The sequence below is a fragment of the Hordeum vulgare genome, chromosome 2H (genome assembly GCF_904849725.1).
Source record: "Hordeum vulgare subsp. vulgare chromosome 2H, MorexV3_pseudomolecules_assembly, whole genome shotgun sequence".
NCBI lineage: Eukaryota > Viridiplantae > Streptophyta > Magnoliopsida > Poales > Poaceae > Hordeum > Hordeum vulgare.
The window spans coordinates 438,397,599-438,421,313 of record NC_058519.1 but is presented as its reverse complement, the minus strand read 5'-3'; positions in this window follow the sequence as shown (position 1 = coordinate 438,421,313).

The window sequence follows — 23,715 nt, the reverse complement described above, 5'->3', positions numbered from 1 at the left end:
TTTTGGAGTCCCGGATGAGATCACGGACGTCACGAGGTTTCCGGAATGGTCTGGAGACGAAGATTGATATATAGGATGACCTTATTTGATTACCGGAATGTTTTCGGAATTACCGGGAATGTACCGGGAATGACGAATGGGTTCCGGATGTTCACCGGGGGGCAGCCCACCCCGGGGAAGCCCATAGGCCTTAGGGGTGCCGCACCAGTCCTTAGTGGGCTGGTGGGCAAGCCCAAGAAGGCCCCTGCATAGGAAGAAAGAAAATCAAAGACAAAAAAGGGAAGTGGGAAGGAAGGTAAGGACTCCACCTTCCAATCCTAGTTGGATTAGGATTGGAGGAGGAATCCTCCACCCCCCTTCGGCCGACCCCCTTGGGGCTCCTTGAGCCTCAAGGCAAGGCCCCTGCCCTCCCACCTATATATACGGAGGTATTAGGGATGATTTGAGACAACTTTTCCACGGCAGCGCGACCACATACCTCCACGATTTTTCCTCTAGATCGCGTTTCTGCGGAGCTCGGGCGGAGCCCTGCTGAGATTTGATCACCACCAACCTCCGGAGCGCCATCACGCTGCCGGAGAACTCATCTACCTCTCCATCTCTCTTGCTGGATCAAGAAGGCCGAGATCATCATCGAGCTGTACGTGTGCTGAACATGGAGGTGTCGGCTATAGATCGGAGCGGATCGTGGGACGGATCGCGGAACGGTTCGAGGGACGGTTCGCGGGGCGGATCGAGGGACGTGAGGACGTTCCACTACATCAACCGCGTTTATTAACGCTTCTGCTGTGTGATCTACAAGGGTACGTAGATCTGAAATCCCCCTCGTAGATGGACATCACCATGATAGGTCTTCGTGCGCGTAGGAAATTTTTTGTTTCCCATGCGACGTTCCCCAACAGTGGCATCATGAGCTAGGTTCATGATTAGATGTCATCTCGAGTAGAACACAAAAGTTTTTGTGGACGGTGATGTGCGATTTGCTGCCCTCCTTAGTCTTTTCTTGATTCCGTGGTATTGTTGGATCAAAGCGGCTCGGACCGACATTACTCGTACGCTTACGAGAGACTGGTTTCATCGCTATGGGAAACTCCGTTGCTCAAAGATGACTGGCGGGTGTCAGTTTCTCCAACTTTAGTTGAAACGGATTTGACCGAGGAGGTCCTTGGATGAGGTTAAATAGCAATTCATATATCTCTGTTGTGGTGTTTGCGTAACTAAGATGCGATCCTACTAGATACCCATGCTCACCACGTAAAACATGCAACAACAATTAGAGGACGTCTAACTTGTTTTTGCAGGGTATGCTTGTGATGTGATATGGCCGACGATGTGATGTGATATATTGGATGTATGAGATGATCATGTTGTAATAGTTAATATAGACTTGCACGTCGATGGTACGGCAACCGGCAGGAGCCATAGGGTTGTCTTTAAACTAATGTTTGTGCTTGCAGATGCGTTTACTATATTGCTAGGATGTAGCTTTAGTAGTAATAGCATGAGTAGCACGACAACCCCGATGGCGACACGTTGATGGAGATTATGGTGTGGCACCGGTGACAAAGAAGATCGTGCCGGTGCTTTGGTGATGGAGATCAAGAAGCACGAGATGATGGCCATATCATGTCAGTTATGAATTGCATGTGATGTTAATCCTTTTATGCACCTTATTTTGGTTAGAACGACAGTAGCATTATGAGGTGATCTCTCACTAAAATTTCAAGACGAAATTTTGTTCTCCCAGACTGTGCACCGTTGCTACAGTTCGTCGTTTCGAGACACCACGTGATGATCAGGTGTGATAGACTCAACGTTCACATACAACGGCTGCAAAACAGTTGCACACGTGGAACACTCGGGTTAAGGTTGACGAGCCTAGCATGTGCAGACATGGCCTCGGAACACATGAGACCGAAAGGTCAAGCATGAATCATATAATTGATATGATTAGCATAGGGATGCTTACCACTGAAACTATCCTCAACTCACGTGATGATCGGACTTGAGCTAGTGGAATTGGATCATGAACCACTCAAATGACTAGAGAAATGTACTTTTTGAGTGGGAGTTTAGCAAGCAATTTTATGAAGTTAAACTCTAATTATCTTGAACATAGTCTAAGTCCACTTTGAATATATTTGTGTTGTAGATCATGGCTCACGCGACAGTCACCCTGAATTTTAATACGTTCCTAGAGAAAGCTAAGTTGAAAGATGATGGAAGCAACTTTGTAGATTGGGCTCGTAATCTTAAGTTGCTCCTGCAAGCTGGGAAGAAGGATTATGTCCTTAATGCTGCGCTAGCAGATGAACCACCCGCTACGGTTGACCAAGATGATAAGAACGCTTGGTTAACACGTAAGGAGGACTACTCGGTAGTTCAATGTGCAGTCTTGTATGGCTTAGAGCCGAGATTTCAACGTCGCTTTGAGCGTCATGGAGCATATGAGATGTTCTAGGAGTTGAAGTTTATCTTTCAGAAGAACGCCCGAATCGAGAGGTATGAGACCTCCGATAAATTCTATGCTTGCAAGATGGAGGAGAATTCGTCTGTCAGTGAACATGTGCTCAAAATGTCTTGGTACTCAAACCATCTAGCTAAGCTGGGGATTGAACTCCCGCAAGAGGCTATCACTGACAGAATTCTTCAATCACTGCCGCCAAGCTATAAGGGCTTTGTGTTGAACTACAACATGCAAGGGATGAACAAGTCACCCCACGAGTTGTTCGCGATACTGAAAGTCACAGAGTCAGAACTCCGTAAAGAGAATCAAGTGTTGATGGTGAATAAGACCACTAGTTTCAAGAGAAACGACAAAGGAAAGAAGGGTAGTTCGAAGAAGAGCGGCAATCATGTTGCCAATCCGACAAAGAAACCCAAAGCTGGACCTAAGCCTGAAACGGAGTGCTATTATTGCAAGGGTATGGGTCACTGGAAGCGCAACTGCCCCAAGTATCTGGCTGATAAGAAGGCGGCGAAAGAAAAATCAGGTATATTTGATATACATGTTATTGATGTGTACTTAACCAGCTCTCGTAGTAGTGCCTGGGTATTCGATACCGGTTCTATTGCTCATATTTGCAACTCGAAAAAGGAACTGCAAAATAAGCGAAGGCTGGCAAAGGATGAAGTGACGATGCGCGTGGGAAATGGTTCCAAGGTTGATGCAATCGCCGTTGGCACAGTTTCACTTCAGTTACCATCAGGATTAGTTATGAACTTAAATAATTGTTATTTAGTGCGTGTGTTAAGCATGAACATTATATCTGGATCTTGTTTATTGCGAGACGGTTACTCGTTTAAGTCAGAGAATAATGGTTGTTCTATTTCTATGAGTAATATCTTTTATGGTCATGCACCCAATGTGAGAGGATTGTTCATATTGAATCTTGATAGTGATAATACACATATACATAACATTGAGACCAAAAGAGTTACAGTTAACAATGATAGCGCCATGTTTTTATGGCACTGCCGTTTAGGTCATATTGGTGTAAAACGCATGAAGAAACTCCATGCCAATGGAATTTTGGAGTCACTTGATTTTGATTCACTTGACACGTGTGAACCATGCCTCATGGGCAAGATGACTAAAACTCCGTTCTCCGGAACAATGGAGCGTACCAGTGACTTACTGGAAATCATACATACCGATGTGTGCGGTCCGATGAGCGTGGAGGCACGCGGCGGATATCGTTATTTTCTCACCTTCACTGACGATTTGAGTAGATATGGTTATGTCTATTAATGAAGCACAAGTCTGAAACATTTGAAAAGTTCAAGCAATTTCAGAGTGAAGTTGAAAATCATCGTAACAAGAAGATCAAGTTCCTACGGTCTGATCGTGGGAGTGAATATCTGAGTTTCGAGTTTGGTGCTCACTTAAGACAATGTGGAATTGTTTCACAGTTGACACCGCCTGGAACACCACAGCGTAATGGTGTGTCCGAATGTCGTAATCGTACTTTATTAGAGATGGTGCGATCTATGATGTCTCTTACTGATTTGCCGTTATCGTTTTGGGGTTATGCATTATACACAGCTGCATTCACTTTAAATAGGGCACCATCAAAATCCGTTGAGACGACACCATACGAACTGTGGTATGGCAAAAGACCAAAATTGTCATTTCTTAAAGTTTGGGGATGTGATGCTTATGTCAAAAAGCTTCAGCCTGAAAAGTTGGAACCCAAAGTGGAAAATTGCATCTTCATAGGTTACCCAAAAGAGACAGTAGGGTACACCTTCTATCTCAAATCCGAGGGCAAAGTGTTTGTTGCTAAGAACGGAGCTTTTCTCGATAAGGAGTTTCTCTCGAGAGAATTGAGTGGGAGGAAGATAGAACTTGATGAGGTTGTCGAACCTCTCATCCCTCTGGATGGTGGCGCAGGGCAAGGGTAAACCCCTGTCGTTGCGACGCCGGTTGAGGAGGAAGTTAATGATGATGATCATGAAACTCTAGATCAAGTTCCTGTCGAACCTCGCAGGTCGACGAGACCGCGTACTACTCCAGAGTGGTACGGTAATCCCATCTTATCAATAATGTTGTTGGACAACAATGAGCCTGCGAATTATGAAGAAGCAATGGTGGGCCCGGATTCCAACAAATGGCTAGAGGCCATGAAGTCCGAGATAGGATCTATGTATGAAAACAAAGTGTGGACTTTGGAAGTACTACCTGAAGGCCACAAGGCTATTTAGAACAAATGGATCTTAAAGAAGAAGACGGACGCTGACGGCAATGTGACTGTTTATAAAGCTCGACTTGTGGCAAAGGGTTGTTCACAAGTGCAAGGAGTTGACTACGATGAGACGTTCTCACCCGTAGCGATGCTTAAGTCCATCAGAATCATGTTAGCAATAGCTGCATTTTTCGATTATGAAATCTGGCAGATGGATGTCAAAACGGCGTTCCTTAACAGTTTCCTTAAGGAAGAGTTGTATATGATGCAACCCGAAGGTTTTGTCGATCCTAAAAATGCTAACAAAGTGTGCAAGCTCCAGCGATCCATTTATGGACTGGTGCAAGCATCTCAGAGTTGGAATAAACGTTTTGATGAGGTGATCAAAGCATTTGGGTTTATACAAGTGGTTGGAGAATCTTGTATTTACAAGAAAGTGAGTGGGAGCTCTATGGAGTTTCTAATATTATATGTGGACGACATATTGCTGATTGGAAACAACGTGGAGTTTTTGGAGAGCATAAAGGATTACTTGAATAAAAGTTTCTCTATGAAGGACCTAGGAGAAGCTGCTTACATTCTAGGCATTAAGATCTATAGGGATAGATCGAAACGCCTGATAGGACTTTCACAAAGTACATACCTTGATAAAGTTGTGAAGAGGTTCAAAATGGAACAGTCCAAGAAGTGGTTCTTGCCAGTTTTACAAGGTACGAGATTGAGTAAGACTCAGTGCCCAGCAACTGATAAAGATAGAGAGCATATGAGCACCGTCCCCTATGCTTCAGCCATAGGTTCTATCATGTATGCAATGTTGTGCACTAGACCAGACGTTAGCCTGGCCATAAGTATGGTAGGTAGGTTCCAGAGTAATCCAGGAGTGGATCACTGGACGGCGGTCAAGAATATCCCGAAGTACCTGAAAAGGACTAAAGGAGATGTTTCTCGTGTATGGAGGTGACGAAGAGATCGCCATAAAAGGTTACGTCGATGCAAGCTTTGACACAGATCCGGACGACTCTAAGTCGGAGACCGGATACGTATTTAATCTTAATGGGGGTGCGGTAAGCTGGTGTAGTTCCAAGCAAAGCGTCGTAGCTGATTCTACATGTGAAGCGAAGTACATGGCTGCCTCGGAGGCGGCTAAGGAGGGTGTCTGGATGAAGCAGTTCATGACGGATCTTGGAGTGGTGCCGAGCGCACTAAATCCTATAACCATGTTTTGTGACAACACGGGTGCCATTGCCTTAGCAAAGGAACCACGGTTTCACAAGAAGACCAGACACATCAAACGACGCTTCAACCTCATCCGCGACTACGTCGAAGGGGAGGACGTAAATATATGCAAAGTGCACACGGATCTGAATGTGGCAGACCCGCTGACTAAACCTCTTCCACGGGCCAAGCATGATCAACACCAGAACTGTATGGGTGTTAGATTTATTACAATGTAATTTGCATGGTGATGTGAGGGCTAGATTATTGACTCTAGTGCAAGTGGGAGACTGTTGGAATTATGCCCTAGAGGCAATGAAAAATAAGTTATTATTATAATTCCTGTATCAAGATAATCGTTTATTATCCATGCTATAATTGTATTGAATGAAGACTTAGATACATGTGTGGATACATAGACAAAACATTGTCCCTAGCTAGCCTCTAGTTGGCTAGCCAGTTGATCAAGGATAGTCACGGTCTTCTGACTATGTACAAGGTGTTGTTGCTTGATAACTGGATCACATCATTGGGAGAATCATGTGATGGACTAGACCCAAACTAATAGACGTAGCATGTTGATCGTGTCATTTTGTTGCTACTATGTTCTGTGTGTCAAGTATTTGTTCCTATGACCATGAGATCATGTAACTCACTGACACCGGAGGAATGCTTTGTGTGTATCAAACGTCGCAACGTAACTGGGTGACTATAAAGATGCTCTACAGGTATCTCCAAAGGTGTTCGTTGAGTTAGTATGGATCGAGACTAGGATTTGTCACTCCGTGTGACGGAGAGGTATCTCGGGGCCCACTCGGTAATACAACACCACACACAAGCCTTGCAAGCAATGTGACTTAGTGTAAGTTACGGGATCTTGTATTATGGAACAAGTAAAGAGACTTGCCGATAAACGTGATTGAAATTGATATGCGGATACTGACGATCGAATCTCGGGCAAGTATCACACCGAAGGACAAAGGGAATGACATACGGGATTATATCAATCCTTGGCACTAAGGTTCAAACGATGAGATCTTCATAGAATATGTAGGATCCAATATGGGCATCCAGGTCCCGCTATTGGATATTGACCAAGGAGTCCCTCGGGTCATGTCTACATAGTTCTCGAACCCGCAGGGTCTGCACACTTAATGTTCGACGTTGTTTTATGCGTATTTGAGTTATATGGTTGGTTACCGAATGTTGTTAGGAGTCCCGGATGAGATCACGAGCGTCACGAGGGTTTCCGGAATGTCCAGAGACTAAGATTTATATATAGGATGACCTCATTTGATTACCGAAAGGTTTTCGAAATTATCGAGTATGTACCGGGAATGACGAATGGGTTCCGGATGTTCACTAGGGGTGGGCAGCCCACCCCGGGGAAGCCCGTAGGCCTTAGGGGTGCCGCACTAGTCCTTAGTGGGATGGTGGGCAAGCCCAAGAAGGCCCCTGCGCAGGAAGAAAGAAAATCAAAGAGAAAAAAAGGGAAGTGGGAAGGAAGGCAAGGACTCCACCTCCCAATCCTAGTTCGATTAGGATTGGAGGAGGAATCCTCCACCCCCCTTCGGCCGACCCCCTTGGGGCTCCTTGAACCTCAAGGCAAGGACCCTCCCCTCCCACCTATATATACGGAGGTATTAGGGCTGATTTGAGACAACTTTGCCATGGCAGCCCGACCACATACCTTCACGGTTTTTCCTCTAGATCGCGTTTCTGCGGAGCTCGGGCAGAGCCCTGCTGAGATTAGATCACCACAAACCTTCGGAGCGCCGTCACACTGCCGGAGAACTCATATACCTCTCCGTCTCTCTTGCTGGATCAAGAAGGCCGAGATCATCGTCGAGCTGTACGTGTGCTGAACGTGGAGGTGCCGTCCGTTCAGCACTAGATCAGAGCGGATCGTGGGACGGATCGCGGGACGGTTCGAGGGACGGTTCGCGGGGCGGATCGAGGGACGTGAGGACGTTCCACTACATCAACCGCGTTTATTAACGCTTCTGATGTGCGATCTACAAGGGTACGTAGATCTGAAATCCCCCTCGTAGATGGACATCACCATGATAGGTCTTCGTGCGCGTAGGAAATTTTTTGTTTCCCATGCGACGTTCCCCAACAACCAGTAACGCTAGTTCTTCGCTTACAAGTAGAGCTGGGGGCAGCGCTACTACTAACGCGTTATAGCTAACCTGTTAGTAGTAGTGATGGAATTAAAGCGCTACTCGTATCTACGTTAGCAGCAGCGCTGGCATAAATAAAGCGCTACTGCTAGTATTCCTTCTTTCAATATTTAATTCTCGGTGTATTTTTTCTCCCTCTACGTATTTGTGCTTGCTCTAAACAATAGTTTCATCGTATCATAATAAACATGCATTATTTTCATCATATCATACACATAAAGTATCATGTCATATAACTCATCATCATCTTACTTACCCATCTAGCAATTCATCATCATCTTAATCATATACCAAGTTAAAATCACAAAAAACAGAAAAAACATCATAATAGTCATCATATGCATGCATCCTAATCGATCATACCAAGTTAATATGAACCAGAAAAATTTGTCTCTAATAAGACCTAGTCCTCGCACCTAGGTATAATGTCATAAAATAGAATAACACCTATGTCTCCGTGATGAAGCACAGAGATCCAACGATCTCCAACTTGTGGCTTGCGATCCTTCTTTATTTGTCTCCATGCTTGAATTTGGAGCCTTTTTTATTTGCGGTGAGTCGAGTATGGAGCATCGAACTCAGCCCTCAGCAGGCTTTTAATTTTCATATGACCTTCTGGGTGCATCAACAGAGGCACTACATCATTTGGCAGTTGTTGTTGAAGAACATAATAATAACCTAGTTAGCAATGTAATCAGCACCATTTATGGAATAGTAGAGTGTACTTAATTAGCAAACTCTTACCATCATATTTCGGCGAATGTCATCCATCCTCAACCTATGCACTAGTGGCATGTAAAATGTATAATTTGGGCCAATTACCAAATTATACGGGAAGTTATCCCTACAAACCAGGACACCAACAAAAAGTTGAGAAGACCATCCTTCTCCTCCCCAGTTAGACGTGATCCATACGTGTAGTGTGTTGTGTCAATTAATTTCCGTAATTCACTCGAATCACTGAAATAAGATGTAAATTATAATTTAACTAATTTAGTATATGGATGAACACCAATTATTTCTAAGTATGGAATGTAAATTACTTGACAAAGATGGTTGAGGAACTCACATGGAGGTAAAACAGGAAGCATATCGACATCCATCCAAATGTCGATGTTGCCTGGCATATTATCTTTAGGACAAAGATCGAAAGTTATTTCCATACCCTCCTAAAATCCATATGCCTTGCAAAGATTTCCCAATTTGGGCACCCTATTTCTGTGTTAAAAATTGAATTTATCACTTTGATCATAAATGTGTGGCCATGTATAGTCCTTAGGTTAGCTCTCCTTGTCTCCATACTCTCGTGGTCTTCAAAACCGAGTCTCTCCAACACATATCTTCTTGCATGCCAAAGGAGGAACTAGTCAATTTGTATAAAACAGAAATTACAAGTTGAAGAAGAGAAACAGAAGTCATTCATGCTTAATTATGAAAAAACACTAGTCATCATTCTGTACCATAGAACTTCGAGGGTCTCGTCAAGCTTGAAGCTGAACAACCTGTCGTCTCGCAAGTGAGGCATGTCGCACAAACCCCGATAGTCTCTGCAAATTCACACTCCCAATAATCATCGTCAGACATTTCCTGTTTTAATGTGGTAATTTAACTTATAATCCATGGAACATGTTTGTAAATGCATAAACAACAACCGTGAAACTATATCTAGAGAATTGAACATCTATACATGAATAGAAGCATGAATAATAAAATGGGGACTATATTTGGTCGGAATGTTGATTCATTCCCGTTTCCGGCAATTCCCGGGCACTCAATATGTCCTAGTTTCTAGCACAAGTCGTGCCGAAATTCACGGAAATTTTCGACATGACCTTTGCTAAAAAGTGGACATATGGAGCGCCTGAAATTTGCCAGAACGGAAATGAATCAACATTCTGGCAAAACATAGGCCACTCGGATATTGTGGCAAAACTAAGGATGTTTTCAATTCACGTGACCATGGCAGAAACGACAAACATTACTGAACGGAGTACTTAATTAACACAAAACAATATGTGATGAATTGACACAAACTTAGAAAGCAAAATTAATACCAATAGCAATCAAATGACAAAAAATAAAAAATATATTTAACCTAGCACACTAGCTAACCTATTTCTTCTTCTCCTGCTCTTCTTCTTCATTTTCTTCTCTTCTTCTTCTTCTTGTTCTTCTTCTTTTCTTCTCCGCTTCTTCTTCTCCTCTTTTTCTTCTACTTCTCTTGTTCTTCTACTTCTCCTCTTCTTCAATTTTTCCTCTTCTTCTCCTCTCCTCCTCTTCTTATTCTCCTTCTTCTTCTTATTTTCTTCTCCTCATCTTCTTATTTTCCTTTTTCCTATTCTTATTTTCTTCTTCTCCTCCTCTTCTTCTTCCTTTTCTTCTCTTCTTCTTCTTCTTCTTCTTCTTCTTCTTCTTCTTCTTCTTCTTTTCTTCTCCACTTCTTCTTCTCCCCTTTTTATTCTACTTCTCCTCTTCTTCTCCTCTCCTCCTCTTCTTATTCTCCTTCTTCTTCTTCTTTTCTTCTCCTCCTCTTCTTATTTTCCTTTTTCCTATTCTTATTTTCTTCTTTTTGTTCATCTTTCTTCTTCTTCTAACCCTAACCTAATTCTAAATATTACTAACCCTAATAATATATCACTAAACTAATAACAATAGAAATTAAATGAAAAAAAATCTAAATATTTTTCTTCTTCTCCTCTTTCTCTTCTTCTCCTCCTCTCCTTCTTCCTTTTCTTCTCCTCTTCTTCTTCCTTTTCTTCTCCTCCTCCTCTTCTTCTACTTCTCCTCCTCTTCTTCTTCCTTCTCTTCTCCTCTTATTCTTCTCCTCCTCCCCCTCTTCTTCTCTTGATCTCTAACTACACCACAACATGGGGAGGAGGGTTCAGGGGCGTCCGACGCGAGGGACAGAGGCATGGGGAGGAGGGGCGGGGGGCTTACCGGAGCGGCAGGGAGGGGGGTCGATGGTGCGCGCAGGGAAGGGCAGGCACGGCTCCGACGGGCGGCGATAGTGGCACATGAGCACACGGGGGAGAGGGGGGAGAGGGAAGGAGTGGAGGGAGAGTTAGGGGATTTGGGAGCCAACACACGAGCACGCGTACCAGTAGCGCTAGTTCCCAAAGAGCGCTACTACTATTCTACTTAGCAGTAGCACTTTTCCCAAGCATGCGCTGCTACTACTATTACCGCCGGTGGGCTCGTTGAGCCACGTTTAGCAGTAGTGTTGTTTACATATCAAGCGCTATTGCTAAGGCCATTATCAGTAGCGCTTGGCAGAGCCAGCACTACTGCTAAATAGCAGCAGCGCGTGACATTTTCCAGCGCTACTACTAGTCTCCTACCTATAAGTTTTTTCCTACTTGTGAGGTGAAGGAGGTGGCCACTACTCACCATGGCGTGCCAGAGGCCTTGCACGTGGACTAGTAGGTAGTGGGAACCTCATGGCCCATCTTGACGTGAGACCGACGCCAAAAATTCCTATAAGTACACAAACCCCCAGAAATAACCCTACATCAGAAGTTCCGCCACTACAAGCCTCTATAGCCACAAAGAACCAATAGGGGTCCCGTTCCGGCACCCTGTGAGAGGGGAATATCGTCACCGGAGGCCATCTTCATCATCCCCGCGTCCACCATGATGAGGAGGGAGCAGTCCACCCTCGAGGCTGAGGGTTTGTACCAGTAGCTATGTGTTTAATCTCTCTCTCTCTCGTGTTCTTGAGATGGCATGACCTTGATGTATCGCGAGCTTTGTTAATATATTTGGATCATATGGTGTAATGGGCTATCATATTGATTCACTTGATATATGGTTTTGCACTCAACTCACGGATTTCCGAGGTGACATTGGGGTAATCTATGCATAGTGGTTGATGTAGGTTCTCGTCTTTGTTTCTTCGGTAGAAATCTTGGGGCCCTCTTTCAGGTTATTTGTGTGGGATTTAGAATTATGAATCTGAATTTGTTTTGGTATTATTTTAGTACGGACTCTTAGATAGATCGATCGGAAAGGATAACTTGTGTTAGTTTAGTACGAACTCTTGGATAGATCGATCGGAAAGAGTAACTTTGAGGTGGTTTCTTACCCTACAAAAATATTTTCTTATGTTCTCCGCTAGATAGGAACTTTAGAGTGATTCTTCATCGCACGTTGAGGGATTGTTATGTGATCCAATTATATTAGCATTGTTGAAAGATTGCACTAGTGAAAGTACGGACCCTAGGCCTCATTTTCAAGCATTGCAATTCCGCTTGTGCTCACTTTTGTTACTTGTTACCTTGCTATTTTTTTATTGCTATTATTACAGAAATCAATATCTAATATCATTACTACACTTGTATCACCATCTCTTCGCTGAGCTAGTGCATCTATACAAATTACCATTGTACTTGGTGTGTTGAGGACACAAGAGATTTTTTATTTTTGGTTGTAGGGTTGTTGAGATAGACCATCTTCATCCTACGCCTCCCACGAATTGATAAACCTTAGGTCATCCACTTGAGAAAAAATGCTACTGTCCTACAAAACTATGCGCTTGGAGGCCAAACACGAGTCTACAAGAATAAAGTCGCATAGTAGACATCAAAGCACATAGAATATTCTTGAAAATCATGATGAAGGTGTCTCTTTATCAAATATGTGTGTCGAGGAAATTATGATTCTCGCAAAGTAAAAATAAAATCAAACAAAAGCAAAAGATGCTCCAAGCAAAACTCATATCATTTGACGAATAAAAATGTAGCTCCAAGTGACATAACAATGGACTCACACGAAAGAGGGGATGCCTTCTTGGGTACCCTAGGCTTAGACGCTTGAGTCTTCCTAGAATATTACCTTGGGGTGCCTTGGGAATCCCCAAGCTCATGTTGTTACCGCTCCTTCTTCATTTGTCCATCGTGATAACACCCCAAACTTGAAAACTTCAATCACACAAAACTTAACAAAACTTCGTGAGATCCGTTAGTATAAGCAACATATCAAACACTTTAGGCACTATTATAAATTGATTCATATTTCATTATTGCATAATTTTTACTATATTCTAACTTCTCCATGGCTTATACCCCCCGATACAATCCATAGCCTCATAAAAACAAGCAAACTATGCAAGCAAAAATAGAATATGTCTAAAACAGAACAATCTGTGATGATCTGTAAAGTACCCATTATTCTGTAACTTCAAAAAATATGAATAGTTAGGACGACCTGAGGAATTGATACAACAATACTGTGTCAAGCATTCATCTTAAAAATACATTCGAGTAAAATCAGAGAAATTCTGCACTCGACGTCAAAGTTTTTGATTTTTGCATCGTATCAATTCGAGTTATCATACAAGTCATCCCAAAGGATTTACTTGGCACAAACACTAATTTAAACATAAAAACACAATCATTACAAAGGCAGTAATCATGTCATAACACCAAAACAGAAGGTAAAAAGGAAAAGTTAAGATAGCTATTGGGTTGCCTCCCAACAAGCGCTATTGTTTTATGTCCCTAGCTAGGCATAATGCATATGATCAAGTGCTGTCATATTTGACACTCAACCCATAAGTATCCCTCATGATGAATTCATAAGGTGGTTCCATTCTATTTCTAGGGAAGTGTTACATCCCTTTCTTTAATGGAAATTGGAACCTTATGTTTCCCTCTTTCATATCAATAATTGCACCTATAGTTTGTAGGAAAGGTCTTCGAAGTATTATTGAACAACTAGGATTGCAATCAATACCAACCACAATGAAATCTACAAGCACATAATTCTTATTTTCAATAATGAGAACATCATTAATCTACCTAATGCAGTTAAGAATCATAATAATTTCAGAGAATACTCAAATCCTTTCATGAATAATCTAAAAATAAAACCACAATTCATGAGATCCCAACAAACGCACCATACAGAAGTAGATGTGATGACCATTGTATTGAAGATCAAGACACACACACACACACACACACACACACACAGAGAGAGATAGCAATCTATGTACAAACTATGAACCCGTAGGTCTATGGTGAACTACTCGCAGATCATTGATTACCCACAAGTATAGGGGATCAATCATAGTCCTTTCGATAAGTAAGAGTGTCGAACCCAACAAGGAGCAGAAGGATCTGACAAGTGGTTTTCAGCAAGGTAAAATCTGCAGGCACTGAAATTGTCGGTAACAAGTGATTGCGTGGTGAGATGATTCGTAGCGAGCAATGATACGTCCATTTTGCATCATGCTTTCATGTTGATATTTTTCGCTTTTTTGGGCTGTTATATTACCTTGTGGTACCATACTTATGCCTTTTCTCTCTTATTTTGTAAGGTTTATTTGAAGAGGGAGAATACCGACAGCTGGAATTCTAGACTGGAAAAGGAGCAAGTCTGAGTCCTCTATTCTGCACAACTCCAAATGCCCTAAAAATCAACGTGGAATTTTTTGGGAATATATAAAAATACTAGGCGAAAGAAGTACCAGAGGGGAGCTACCAGGGCCCCACAAGCCTGGTAGCCGCCACCCCCCTCGTGGCGGCTACAGGGCTTGTGGGCACCCTGACGGCCCACTGGCCCCCCTCTTTTGCTATATGAAGGGTTTCGTTCCAGAAAAAAAATCAAGGAGGAGCTTTTTCGTGGATTATCCGCCGCCAAGAGGCGGAACTTGAGCAGATCCAATATAGAGCTCCGGCAGGACGATCCTGCAGGGGAAACTTCCCTCCCGGAGGGGGAAATCGTCGCCATCGTCATCACCAACACTCCTCTCGTCGGAGGGGAGTCATCTCCATCAACATCTTCATCAGCACCATCTCATCTCCAAACCCTAGTTCATCTCTTGTAACCAATCTCTGTGTCGCGACTCCGATTGGCACCTGTAAGGTTGCTAGTAGTGTTGATTACTCTTTGTAGTTGATGCTAGTTGGATTACTTGGTGGAAGAGTTTATGTTCAGATCCTTGATGCTACTCATTACACCTCTGATCATTATTACGATTATGCTTTGTGAGTAGTTACTTTTGTTCCTGAGGACATGGGATAAGTCATGCTGATAATAGTCATGTGAATTTGGTATTCGTTCGGTATTTTGATATGCTCTATGTTGTCTTTTCCTCTAGTGGTGTTATGTGAACATCGACTACATAACACTTCACCATATTTGGGCCTAGAGGAAGGCATTGGGGAGTAGTAAGTAGATGATGGGTTGCTAGAGTGACAGAAGCTTAAACCCTAGTCTATGCATTGCTTCGTAAGGGGCTGATTTGGATCCACTAGTTTAATGCTATGGTTAGATGTTGTCTTAATTCTTCTTTTGTAGTTGCGGATGCTTGCGAGAGGGGTTAATAATAAGTGGGATGCTTGTCCAAGTAAGGGCAGTATCCAAGCGCCGGTCCACCCACATATGAAACTATCAAAGTAACGAATGTGAATCATATGAACATGATGAAACTAGCATGACAGAAATTCTCGTGTGTCCTCGGGAGCGTTTTTCCTCCTATGAGACTTTGTTCAGGCTTGTCCCTTGCTACAAAAGGGATTGTACCACTTTGCTGCACCGTTTCTACTACTTGTTACTTGTTACTTTTCACTTGCTACGTTTCACCTCGCTACACCATCACTTGTTACCGCTACTTTCAGTGCTTGCAGTTATTACCTTGCTGAAACTGTTTATCAGAGCCTTCTGCTCCTCGTTGGGTTCGACACTCTTACTTATCGAAAGGACTACGATTGATCCCCTATACTTGTGGGTCATCAAGACTATTTTCCGGCGCCGTTGCCGGGGAGTGAAGCGCCTTTGGTAAGTGGAATTTGGTAAGGAAACATTTATATACTGTGCTGAAATTTATTGTCACTTGTCACTATGGAAACTGTTCCTTTGAGGAATTTGTTCGGGGTATCTTCACCACGAACGGAAGCACGAGGAGTTGTTCCTCAACCTGAGGTACCTACTGAAAATATCTTTTATGAAATTCCTTCGGGTATGCTTGAGAAACTGCTGGCTAATCCTTTTTCAGGAGATGGATCTTCACATCCAGACTTGCATCTGATCTATGTAGATGAAGTTTGTGGTTTATTTAAGCTTGCAGGTTTGCCCGAGGATGAGGAAAAGAAGAAAGTCTTTCCTTTATCTTTGAAGGATAAGTCGTTGACATGGTATAGGCTATGTGATGATACTGGATCATGGGACTACAATCGGTTGAAATTGGAATTCCATCAAAAGTTTTATCCTATGCATTTAGTACATCGTGATCGGAATTATATTTATAACTTTTGGCCTCGTGACAGGGAAAGCATAGAGCTTGAGGGAGGCTTAAATCAATGCTATATTCATGCCCCAATCATGAGCTCTCGAGAGAAATTATCACTCAAAACTTTTATGCTCGGCTTTCTAATGAAGATCGTACCATGCTTGACACTTCTTGTACTGGTTCTTTTATGAAGAAGGATATTGATCACAAGTGGAATTTATTGGAAAGAATCAAATGTAACTCTAAAGATTGGGAGCTTGAAGAAGGTAAGGAGTCAGTATGAATTTCCAGTTTCATTGCTTTAAATCTTTTGTTGAAACAAACACCTCTAGAGATTTTAGCGCTAAGTATGGACTTGACTCTGAGATAGTAGCTTCTCTATGTGAATCTTTTGCTGCTCATGTTGATCTTCCCAAAGAGAAGTGGTTTAAATATCATCCCCCTATAGAAGTCAACATAGTTAAACCCAATCTAGTTGAGGAGAAAGTCATTGCCTTTAGTGATCCTATTGTTCCTTGTGCCTACGCTGAGAAACCACCATACCCTGCTAGGAAAAAGGATTATTCTAAAGCTCCAACTGTGATACGTAGGGGTTACATTAGACCACTTGCACCCCCTGAGGAAATTAGAGTTGAACCTAGTGTTGCTATTATTAAAGATCTCTTAGCCGAACACATAGATGGGCATGTTATCAAATTCTGTGAGGACTCTGCTAGAATTGCTAAACCTCACGCGAAAGACAAATACAGACCTATAGTTGGCCTGCCCGTTGTTTCTGTCAAGATAGGAGATCACTGTTATCATGGTTTATGTGATATGGGTGCTAGTGTTAGTGCAATACCCCGTTCCCTATATGATGAAATCAAAGATGAGATTGCACCTGCTGAGTTAGAACCCATTGATGTCACCATTACGCTAGCTAATAGAGACACTATCTGCCCTGTGGGAATTGTGAGAGACGCAGAAGTCGTGTGTGGTAAGACGAAGTTGTTGGAATTATGCCCTAGAGGCAATAATAAATGTAGTTATTATTATAATTCCTGTATCAAGATAATAGTTTATTATCCATGCTATAATTGTATTGAATGAAGACTCATTTACATGTGTGGATACATAGACAAAACACCGTCCCTAGCATGCCTCTAGTTGGCTAGCCAGTTAGTCAATGATGGTCAGTGTCTTCTGATTATGAACAAGGTGTTGTTGCTTGATAACTGGATCACGTCATTGGGAGAATCACGTGATGGACTAGACCCAAACTAATAGACGTAGCATGTTGATCGTGTCATTTTGTTGCTACTGTTTTCTGCGTGTCAAGTATTTATTTCTATGACCATGAGATCATATAACTCACTGACACCGGAGGAATGCTTTGTGTGTATCAAACGTCGCAACGTAACTGGGTGACTATAAAGATGCTCTACAGGTATCTTCGAAGGTGTTAGTTGAGTTAGTATGGATCAAGACTGGGATTTGTCACTCCGTGTGACGGAGAGGTATCTCAGGGCCCACTCGGTAATACAACATCACACACAAGCCTTGCAAGCAATGTAACTTAGTGGAAGTTGCGGGATCTTGTATTACGGAACGAGTAAAGAGACTTGCCGGTAAACGAGATTGAAATAGGTATGCGGATACTGACGACCGAATCTCGGGCAAGTAACATACCGAAGGACAAAGGGAATGACATACGGGATTATACGAATCCTTGGCACTGAGGTTCAAACGATAAAGATCTTCGTAGAATATGTAGGATCCAATATGGGCATCCAGGTCCCGCTATTGGATATTGACCGAGGAGTCTCTCGGGTCATGTCTACATAGTTCTCGAACCCGCAGGGTCTGCACACTTAAGGTTCGACGTTGTTTTATGCGTATTTGAGTTATATGGTTGGTTACCGAATGTTGTTCGGAGTCCCGGATGAGATCACGGACGTCACGAGGGTTTCCGGAATGGTCCGGAAACGAAGATTGATATATAGGATGACCTCATTTGATTACCGGAAGGTTTTTGGAGTTACCGGGAATGTACCGGGAATGACGAATGGGTTCCGGGAGTTCACCGGGGGGGGCAACCCACCCCGGGGAAGCCCATAGGCCATAAGGGTGGCGCACCAGCCCTTAGTGGGCTGGTGGGATAGCCCAAAAGAGCCCTATGCGCCAAGGATAAGAAATCAAAGGAAAAAGGAAAAAAAAGGGAGGAGGTGGGAAGGGAGGGGGACTCCCTCCCACCAAACCTAGTCCAACTCGGTTTGGGGGGGGGGAGAGTCCTCCCCCTTGGCTCGGCCGACTCCTTGAGGGTCCTTGGACCCCAAGGCAAGGCCCCCCTCCCTCCCACCTATATATACGGAGGTTTTAGGGCTGATTTGAGACGACTTTCCCACGGCATCCCGACCACATACCTCCACGGTTTTTCCTCTAGATCGCGTTTCTGCGGAGCTCGGGCGGAGCCCTGCTGAGACAAGGTCATCACCAACCTCCGGAGTGCCGTCACGCTGCCGGAGAACTCTTCTACCTCTCCGTCTCTCTTGCTGGATCGAGAAGGCCGAGATCATCATCGAGCTGTACGTGTGCTGAACGCGGAGGTGCCGTCCGTTCGGTACTAGATCGTGGGACTGATCGCGGGATTGTTCGCGGGGCGGATCGAGGGACGTGAGGACGTTCCACTACATCAACCGCGTTCTCTAACGCTTCTGCTGTACGGTCTACAAGGGTACGTAGATCACTCATCCCCTCTCGTAGATGGACATCACCATGATAGGTCTTCGTGCGCGTAGGAAAATTTTTGTTTCCCATGCGACGTTCTCCAACAGTGGTATCAGAGCTAGGTTCATGCGTAGATGTCTTCTCGAGTAGAACACAAAAGTCTTTGTGGGCGGTGATGTGCGCTTTGCTGCCCTCCTTAGTCTTTTCTTGATTCTGCGGTATTGTTGGATTGAAGCGGCTTGGACCGACATTACTCGTACGCTTACGAGAGACTGGTTTCATCGTTACGAGTAACCCCCTTTGCTCAAAGATGACTGGCAAGTGACGGTTTCTCCAACTTTAGTTGAATTGGATTTGACCGAGGAGGTCCTTGGATGAGGTTAAATAGCAACTCATATATCTCCGTTGTGGTGTTTGCGTAAGTAAGATGCGATCCTACTAGATACCCTTGGTCACCACGTAAAACAAGCAACAACAAAATTAGAGGACGTCTAACTTGTTTTTGCAGGGTATGACAAGAAGATCGTGCCGGTGCTTTGGTGATGGAGATCAAGAAGCACATGATGATGGCCATATCATGTCACTTATGAATTGCATGTGATGTTAATCCTTTTATGCACCTTATTTTGCTTAGAACGACGGTAGCATTCTGAGGTGATCTCTCACTAAAATTTCAAGACGAAATTGTGTTCTCCCCGACTGTGCACCGTTGCTATAGTTCGTCGCTTCGAGACACCACGTGATGATCGGGTGTGATAGACTCAACGTTCACATACAACGGGTGCAAAACAGTTGCGCACGCGGAACACTCGGGTTAAGCTTGACGAGCCTAGCATGTACAGACATGGCCTCGGAACACATGAGACCGAAAGGTCGATCATGAATCATATAGTTGATATGATTAGCATAGGGATGCTTACCACTGAAACTATACTCAACTCACGTGATGATCGGACTTGGGATAGTGTAAGTGGATCATGAACCACTCAAATGACTAGAGAGATGTACTTTTTGAGTGGGAGTTTAGCATATAATTTGATTAAGTTGAACTCTAATTATCTTGAACATAGTCTAAGTCCACTTTGAATATATTTGTGTTGTAGATCATGGCTCACGCGACAGTCATCCTGGATTTTAATACGTTCCTAGAGAAAGCTAAGTTGAAAGATGATGGAAGCAACTTTGTAGACTGGGCTCGTAATCTTAAGCTAATCTTACAAGCTGGGAAGAAGGATTATGTCCTTAATGCTGCGCTAGGAGATGAACCGCCCGCTACGGCTGATCAGGATGTTAAGAACGCTTGGTTAGCACGTAAGGAGGACTACTCAATAGTTCAATGTGCAGTCTTGTATGGCTTAGAACCGGGACTTCAACGTCGCTTTGAGCGCCATGGAGCATTTGAGATGTTCCAGGAGTTGGAGTTTATCTTTCAGAAGAACGCCCGGATCGAGAGGTATGAGACCTCCGATAAATTCTATGCTTGCAAGATGGAGGAAAACTCGTCTGTCAGTGAACATGTGCTCAAAATGTCTGGGTACTCAAACCGTCTGGCTGAGCTGGGGATTGAACTCCCGCAAGAAGCTATCACTGACAGAATCCTTCAATCACTGCCGCCAAGCTATAAAGGCTTTGTGTTGAACTACAACATGCAAGGGATGAACAAGTCTCCCGGCGAGTTGTTTGCGATGCTGAAAGTCGCAGAGTCTGAACTCCGTAAAGAGCATCAAGTGTTGATGGTGAGCAAGACCACTAGTTTCAAGAGAAACGGCAAAGGCAAGAAGGGCAATTCGAAGAAGAGCGGCAAGCCTGTTGCCAATCCGCCGAAGAAACCCAAGGCTGGACCTAAGCCTGAAACAGAGTGCTTCTATTGCAAGGGTATGGGTCACTGGAAGCGCAATTGCCCCAAGTATCTGGCAGATAAGAAGGCGGGCAAAGAAAAATCAGGTATATTTGATATACATGCTATTGATGTGTACTTAACCGGCTCTCGTAGTAGTGCCTGGGTATTCGATACCGGTTCTGTTGCTCACATTTGCAACTCGAAGCAGGAACTGCGGAATAGACGAAGGCTGGCGAAAGACGAAGTGACGATGCGCGTAGGAAATGGTTCCAAGGTTGATGCAATCGCCGTCGGCACAGTGTCACTTCAGCTACCATCGGGATTAGTGATGAACTTAAATCATTGTTATTTAGTGCCTGCGTTGAGCATGAACATTATATCTGGATCTTGTTTATTGCGAGACGGTTACTCTTTTAAGTCTGAGAATAATGGTTGTTCTATTTCTATGAGTAACATCTTTTATGGTCATGCACCGAATGTGAGAGGATTGTTCATATTGAATCTTGATAGCGATACGCATATACATAACATTGAGACCAAAAGAGTTAGAGTAAACAATGATAGCGCCATATTTTTGTGGCACTGCCGCTTGGGTCATATTGGTGTAAAGCGCATGAAGAAACTCCATGCTGATGGACTTTTGGAGTCACTTGACTTTGATTCACTTGACACGTGCGAACCATGCCTCATGGGCAAGATGACTAAGACTCCGTTCTCCGAAACAATGGAGCGTGCAAGTGACTTGTTGGAAATCATACATACCGATGTGTGTGGTCCAATGAGCGTAGAGGCACGCGGCGGATATCGTTATTTTCTCACCTTCACTGACGATTTAAGTAGATATGGTTATGTCTACTTGATGAAGCACAAGTCTGAAACATTTGAAAAGTTCAAGCAATTTCAGAGTGAAGTGGAAAATCATCGTAACAAGAAGATCAAGTTCCTACGGTCTAATCGTGGGGGTGAATATCTGAGTTTCGAGTTTGGTGCTCACTTAAGACAATGTGGAATTGTTTCGCAGTTAACACCGCCTGGAACACCACAGCGTAATGGTGTGTCCGAACGTCGTAATCGTACTTTGTTAGAGATGGTGCGATCTATGATGTCTCTTACTGATTTGCCGTTATCATTTTGGGGTTATGCATTAGAAACAGCTGCATTCACTTTAAATAGGGCACCATCAAAATCCGTTGAGACGACACCATACGAACTGTGGTATGGCAAAAGGCCAAAGTTGTCGTTTCTTAAAGTTTGGGGATGTGATGCTTATGTCAAAAAGCTTCAGCCTGAAAAGCTGGAACCCAAAGCGGAAAAGTGCGTCTTCATAGGTTACCCAAAAGAGACAGTTGGGTACACCTTCTATCTCAAATCCGAGGGCAAAGTGTTTGTTGCTAAAAACGGAGCTTTTCTCGAGAAGGAGTTTCTCTCGAGAGAATTGAGTGGGACGAAGATAGAACTTGACGAGGTTGTCGAACCTCTCATCCCTCTGGATGGTGGCGCAGGGCAAGGGGAAACCTCTGTCTTTGCGACGCCGGTTGAGGAGGAAGTTAATGATGATGATCATGAAACTCCAGTTCAAGTTTCTGTTGAACCACGCAGGTCGACGAGATCACGCGCTGCTCCAGAGTGGTACGGTAATCCCGTCTTATCAATCATGTTGTTAGACAACAATGAACCTGCAAATTATGAAGAAGCAATGGAGGGCCCAGATTCCAACAAATGGCTAGAAGCCATGAAGTCCGAGATAGGATCCATGTATGAGAACAAAGTGTTGACTTTGGAGATACTGCCTGAGGGCCGCAAGGCTATTCAGAACAAATGGATCTTTAAGAAGAAGACGGACGCTAACGGCAATGTGACCGTTTATAAAGCTCGACTTGTGGCAAAGGGTTTTTCACAAGTTCCAGGAGTTGACTACGATGAGACTTTCTCACCCGTAGCGATGCTTAAGTCCGTCAGAATCATGTTAGCAATAGCTGCATTTTTCGATTATGAAATATGGCAGATGGATGTCAAAACGGCGTTCCTTAACGGTTTCCTTAAGGAAGAGTTGTATATGATGCAACCCGAAGGTTTTGTCGATCCTAAAAATGCTGACAAGGTGTGCAAGCTCCAGCGATCCATTTATGGACTGGTGCAAGCATCTCGGAGTTGGAACAAACGCTTTGATGAGGTGATCAAAGCATTTGGGTTTATACAAGTGGTTGGAGAATCTTGTATTTACAAGAAAGTGAGTGGGAGCTCTGTGGCGTTTCTAATATTATATGTGGATGACATATTACTGATTGGAAACAACGTAGAGCTTTTGGAGAGCATAAAAGGTTACTTGAATAAAAGTTTCTCTTTGAAGGACCTAGGAGAAGCTGCTTACATTCTAGGCATTAAGATCTATAGGGATAGATCAAAACGCCTGATAGGACTTTCACAAAGCACATACCTTGATAAAGTTTTGAAGAGGTTCAAAATGGAACAGTCCAAGAAAGGGTTCTTGCCAGTTTTACAAGGTACGACATTGAGTAAGACTCAGTGCCCAGCAACTGATGAAGATAGAGAGCATATGCGCTCCGTCCCCTATGCTTCAGCCATAGGTTCTATCATGTATGCGATGTTGTGCACTAGACCGGATGTTAGCCTGGCCATAAGTATGGCAGGTAGGTTCCAGAGTAATCCAGGAGTGGATCACTGGACAGCGGTCAAGAATATCCTGAAGTACCTGAAAAGGACTAAGGAGATGTTTCTCGTGTATGGAGGTGACGAAGAGCTCGCCGTAAAAGGTTACGTCGATGCAAGCTTTGACACAGATCCGGACGACTCTAAGTCGCAAACCGGATACGTATTTATTCTTAATGGGGGTGC